Source organism: Zingiber officinale, chromosome 10A (genome assembly GCF_018446385.1).
Source record: "Zingiber officinale cultivar Zhangliang chromosome 10A, Zo_v1.1, whole genome shotgun sequence".
NCBI lineage: Eukaryota > Viridiplantae > Streptophyta > Magnoliopsida > Zingiberales > Zingiberaceae > Zingiber > Zingiber officinale.
The window spans coordinates 44,635,651-44,641,710 of record NC_056004.1 but is presented as its reverse complement, the minus strand read 5'-3'; the positions used below and the strand labels follow the sequence as shown (position 1 = coordinate 44,641,710).

The window sequence follows — 6,060 nt, the reverse complement described above, 5'->3', positions numbered from 1 at the left end:
TATTGTCACCAGTATAGGGGAGATGCTGTCGAAATTTTGTCAGTAGGGACTCCTCTGTTCGTACATAACATAAGTTTTTATAACATAACTCTATTCGTACATAACGACAGAAATTATTACACAACTCAGAAACAAAATGGGGTAATATTGTTCGTATATAACGACAGTAAATAGAACACTAGTAACATAGATAAGCTAGCACCATTCCCACTAGGAAAAATGCTAGTGCAGTGGGTAATTCTATCTCGTTCATCCCAGACTCGACGATGGCATGATCAGCCTCAGAATCATCCTTTAGATCCATGTTTAGATCCATTTCTGGATCTTCTACACACTCTTCCAGATCCTCCTCTGATTCTTCAGGATTTATCTCTAGATCCTCTTAAAATTCTTCGAGGTTCATTTCCACGTGATCTGGATCTTCCTCAAACTCTGTAGGATCTATTTCTTTGGGATCTAGATCCTCTTCAGATTTTTTAGGATTCCATTCTAATTGAAGTAATTGTCGGTACATCTCCGAATATGAGATGCGTCATTCAGAATAATCCCATAGTTAGTGTGCTATATCACTGAGATGTTCTAGCAGTGATTGAACAAGAGTCCATCTTTTGTCTTTGTCCTGGACTAGATACCCTTCTCGCTCGAGTTTCCAGAATATCCAATCGAGCTGACTAATAAGCCAACCGACTCCGTAATCCGGGTCATATTCTAGCTCCTTGATCTCCTCCCAAAGCTCATGTTATCATTCATAGCAACTTGTCATAGTGTATATTGTTCGTTGTATCTGGAATTGAAAATAATGATGTCAGTACAAAACTGACAAACCAGTAACAAAATCGGTTAAATTCAATTTCCATATATACATAGAACAAATATATACAGAATACATAAGCAAATAAAAAAAAAATTATTTGGGGAATCTCAGTTGACTGACACATTGAACCGGTCAATCAGGAATCCGTATCTAAGCTTAGTTCATTGTCTTTGTTAGAACAAATCTAATTGGACAGGAATTTTCAACCTATATTCTGTTATTGTTTAATCTAAGTCCATTTAAGTCAATATCAGACTTATTGATTAAACTCTAGTCCGTTTGATCAATCCAATACACATTAGATTAAGTCTAACTCATTAGAACAAATCTATTTTTTTTTTTATCAAATCTGACACAATAGAACTAATCTGGTCATATTTGATCAGCCCAACTTATGTAATCAAATCCACCCCAAGTAATTCAATAATAAACTAATCTGGTTAAACCAACAAATGATTTGAACCAAATCTAAGTATTATTAAATTAAATTGGTCTGTTTAAATCAACCAATAATTTAAACTAGATCTAAATTGGATTGTACGAGTTGGTCTAGTTTAATTTTTAATTAATTAAATTATAAATTAATTAAATATATATATTTATTAATTAATAATACATTTCTATATACATATAATTAATTAATAAATATATTTAATTAAATTTAATCATATATGCAAAACACTGTTTGTTTTTTTATTCTTTACACGTGTTTTGAAAGAGAAAAGTTCTTTTCCATTTTGATTTAATAAAATTAAAAAATTTCTTAACACAAATAGTAGTTGATGGATAAACAGTAAGTATATCATCATCATTTAATTGATTACTTAGATTGATTAAAAATCTATTTAATCTATTACAGCTGTGTTTGAATCAATTATACCAATAGACAATATAAATTTATAAATTTAATGTACTTTGTCAGTTTAATCAATTACATAGTTTTTAAATCGATTAAGATCTATTTTAATTGATTAGTTTAATCGATTAAAACTTCTTCTCTTTTCTGTTACGGTCACACACGCTCTTCTTCTGCTGTGATGAATGCAGTTGCCACTACTATCGATCATCGAACTCCCGACGTGGTCGTCGGCACTCTCCGATGACGGAAGTCAATAGCCAGCAACAAGCTCGACAACTAAGTAGATCGCAACCGATCTCGCCTAGCGACGATGGAAGAGACATGTTTCATGCTTAGACATCGTTCTAATATCATTGTTGCCTATAATACCACTCATAGTGATCTCTAGAGAAGAAATCGACAAAGATGCTGGCGAAGATGCTGTTGTTGTCGCCGAGAAGATCATCATTTGGAACCTCCTCAGATTTTCCACAAACTAAATCCCGACAGTATGTTCTCTTTGCCCACCGTCGCCTCTACTGTGCACTCTTCGATCAACCCTGATTACTCTTGGATGCATCAATTTATAAGCTAAATGAAGAAGGCAAAGGGAAAGGGACGTCCCTTCATTTCCTCAACGTCCAACACAAAAAAAAAAATATAAATTTGACTTTAGAGTTTGGTAATGTCTAAACAAGTCAAGCTCACTAAAAAAAAATTAGAATTTTGTAACACTTAAAAAATAACGCTTTTTTAAAAAACCGTTTTCTTTTTTTTTTACACCGCTTTTAGTGAAAAGTATTGTCTATCTCTTTATTTGTTTACTAATAGATAATATTTTTTTAAAAATCATTGTCTATTATTAATTTTTATGGGTCAAAGATAATAATTTTTGAAAAATATTGTCTATTAATATTTTTTTAGTGTCTACAATAATGGTTTTAAAAAATATTATCTATTATCAAATTTTCATCAAAATCTGATATAAATTGTTGAATTAAATAAGGAATAGAGAAATCCAAATATCACTTGACACCCACCTATCTCCCGTACAGTAGACCATGAACCTTTGGAACCAAGACAACACCATCGTGATGGATGCCTTCCTCTCCATCTCCTCCCCCACCGCCATCACGCATTACAATTTGCTGCACACACTTTCTGCGGAGCCCCTTGCTATCCCCTCTTCCTCTTCCTCTTCCTACCCCTCCTCTTATTCCACTGTCACTACTTCTACAGTGCTGCCCCCTCAGTTCACCTCGGATACGCTTCAGAAGCACCTCCACTCCCTCATCAATGGTGCTAGCGGAAATGGACCTACGCCATCTTCTGGCAGCCCTCCCCTGCCGCCATCGTCGCCGGAGGCATTCTCCCCAGTTGGGGAGACGGGTATTACCGTGGATGCGAGAAGGACAAAAATAAGTACGGAGGTGAAAGGGGCGTCGAGTCCACAGAGAACCAAGAACACTACAAGCGGGTGCTCCGAGAGCTCAACGCTCTCATCTCCGGCAGCGGCGGCGTCGATGACTCCACAAACGAAGAGGTTAGCGACGCCAAGTGGTTTTTCATTATGTCGATGATGCAGATGTTCGCTCCAGGCTGTGGGATGCTCGGACAAACCCTCCTCCTCGGATCTCTGATGTGGCTGACGGCGGCAAGAGGCATGGAGTCGGTGGCGCTCTGCGAGCGGGCAAGGCAGGCACGTATGTTCGGGCTCCGCACCATGACATGTGTTCCCCTGGCCTACGGCGCTGTCGTCGAACTCGGCTCCACACAAGAGATCTACCAGAGTGTTGAGTTCTTGAACAAGATCAGAGCGCCGTCGTTGAACCCCTCTTACACGTCATGGATCTCCTTCCAAACCCAGACCTCATCTCACACCCTCTCCGTCCAACTCCTCATCTCACGCCCTCTCCGTCCAACTCCTCTCCGGCGGCGAACCCCTCTCTGCGAGCATCTCCTCTGAACTCATCTTCGCCAAATGATACTCTGCCGAAGATGAGTGACATTTCCTTTCCCATTTTCTACGACATTCATCTTCCTCAGGTTTGTATCCTTTTGTTTTTTTTTTTTAAAAAAAAAACTATTTTCTTTGTTTGTTGTTTCTCATGTTCACTTCTAAAACATGATTTTATGACCAAAAGAAAAAGTTTCAAATTTGTGGTATATAAAAAGGGATGAAAAGGGAAGGATAGAATACAATGTTTAACCATAAATTATCTACTTTCCTTGTTGCAGCCAGAGAATTTGGATTTGAATTCTGTAAGAGGACTCAATCAAGTGTTTTCGTAAGGGAGAAATATTCTTCTTTTGAGGATCCCATAGAAAGGTACCTTAATCTTTGTGTTATCAACTTGTTAGTATTTATATTATCTATGCTTAAGTAATTAAAAAAAATCCTTTACTTTTCTCTGGTTATAACAGGGAATTCAAAATTTTGAATCTGATGGAGTTTAATAGCAAAAGGAAAAGAATGTCAATTATTGTACGGGATGAAATTGGGCAGATTATTCTCTTAAGGAAAGGTGCTAACAGGTACAATTAGATAACTCTCTTATTCAACATAAATATTTCTTTTGCATTCCATTTTCTTTGCCAGTACTCTCTCATGTTCAATTATCTGCTGATGTTCTAAGTTCATCTAGTGTGCACTATTGTGCCTGTAAATTCAATTTTATGGATTTTAAAAGATCTTTATTTTGTACCAAACAGCATTATTTTGGATAGATTGTCAAAGAATGGAAGAATGTTTGAAACAGATACAATAAAACATCTAAATGAATATGGGGAAGCAGGCCTACGGACATTGGCACTGGCCTTCTGGTTTCTTGAGGAATCTGAATATTCTGCATGGAACGTTGAGTTTCTCAGAGCAAAAACTTCTATGGATAATGATTGGCTAGCTGAACTGGAGAGGGTTTCAGACATTATTGAGTAGGATTTGATTCTTGTTGGTGCAACTGCTATAGAAGAAAAATTACAGAAAGGAGTAAGCTTGCAATTTTCCACTTTTTCTATTGACCTTTGTATGTTTCAGTCCTTCGAACATAAATTGTTTTCACAGGTTCCTCAATGCATAGACAAATTAGCACAAACTGGTCTCAAGATGTGGGTTCTTACAGGTGATAAGATGGAGATCGCAATCAACATAGGGTATGATCATCTGGTTACTAGTGATCATTTGAATACAAAAACTATAGATCATTCACTTGACCTATGCTTAATAAACCTTCAATTTCTATTGCAGATTTGCTTTAGTTTACTTAGAAAAGGCATGAAACATATCTCGTAAGCCATGGCATGCCCTCACGAGTTCAACGGTATACTTTCATCTTATCGTATGTTGCTCAATAAACCTTCAATTTCTGTTGCAGTTCTTATTTTAACTCTTATGTCATATTTATCTCGTCGGTACCTCAATCCAGATTTTCTAATTATTATATGGTGTGAACTGTGATCCTTATTTTCAGCTTTAAAAGTGGAAATTTCTTTTGCATAATATTGATAATATTATTTTCTGTGGTAGATACATAGTGATAGGTGTTTTGTCCCAGTCTCAAGCCGACAATCCTTTTTTAGTGTAGCTAGTAGAAGTAAGCAGATCGTTGCCTTCAAGGCTGACTAGTTATTTTGTGCTCTTTTATTTTAAATTTGAATTTCACTATCTACTTTGAAACAAAAGTATTTAGTCATTGAAATCATTAGCTAAATTCTACTTTGTAGCTGAATTCCAGTGGCGGATTTACAATGGGGCTTGGGGGGGCCACGGCCCCCCCAAGTCTCCATGTAAATTTTCCATATATATATATATATATATATATATATATATATATATATATATATATATATATATATATGGTTATTATATATACTAGGATATATATATAGTATATAGATATAATTAGAATGGTGAAGGAATACAAGATGATGAAATTAATCTTCCTTTTTAATATATTTTAATATAATTGATGATATACTTATTAAATATGCTATATAATTTTAGAGAAAAATATTTTTCTTGGGTGTTTTTTAATTTACCTGATAGGAATTATGTTAGAAAAAAAAAATAAATTTAAAAAAGGAAACTACTGATCATTAATTATATACAAATATTATTAGTAATAATATTATTAGTTTATTACTATATAGAAATCTTTTCTAATTTATGATATAGTCATTTTCTCTCCTATGACTAGACATCTCGATCTTTTCCAATTTACACCAAAATCATTATTGTTGCTTTCATTGTCAATTGTAGCATCGTCAATTGCTAGAATTCAAAATTGATTACATATTTAGAAAGTCCGCAACTTAAATTTTCTATCGGTAGTTTGATACCAAAATGTTGAAGTAATATCGCAACTTGAGAAGGGTCGTTGGCCCTTGTTTCGTGTCGGAGCTACATTTG

The 6,060-nt window shown here is 35.2% G+C and overlaps 1 long non-coding RNA gene across 1 annotated transcript; it reads left to right on the top strand.

Annotated features, from left to right (window-relative positions):
• Positions 1-2,721: 2,721 nt before the first annotated feature.
• LOC122027521 lies at positions 2,722-5,149 on the top strand. Its single transcript, XR_006124438.1, has 6 exons — positions 2,722-3,698; positions 3,891-3,981; positions 4,077-4,187; positions 4,365-4,641; positions 4,717-4,805; positions 4,900-5,149. It is a non-coding gene; the product is annotated as an uncharacterized LOC122027521 (long non-coding RNA).
• Positions 5,150-6,060: the final 911 nt, after the last annotated feature.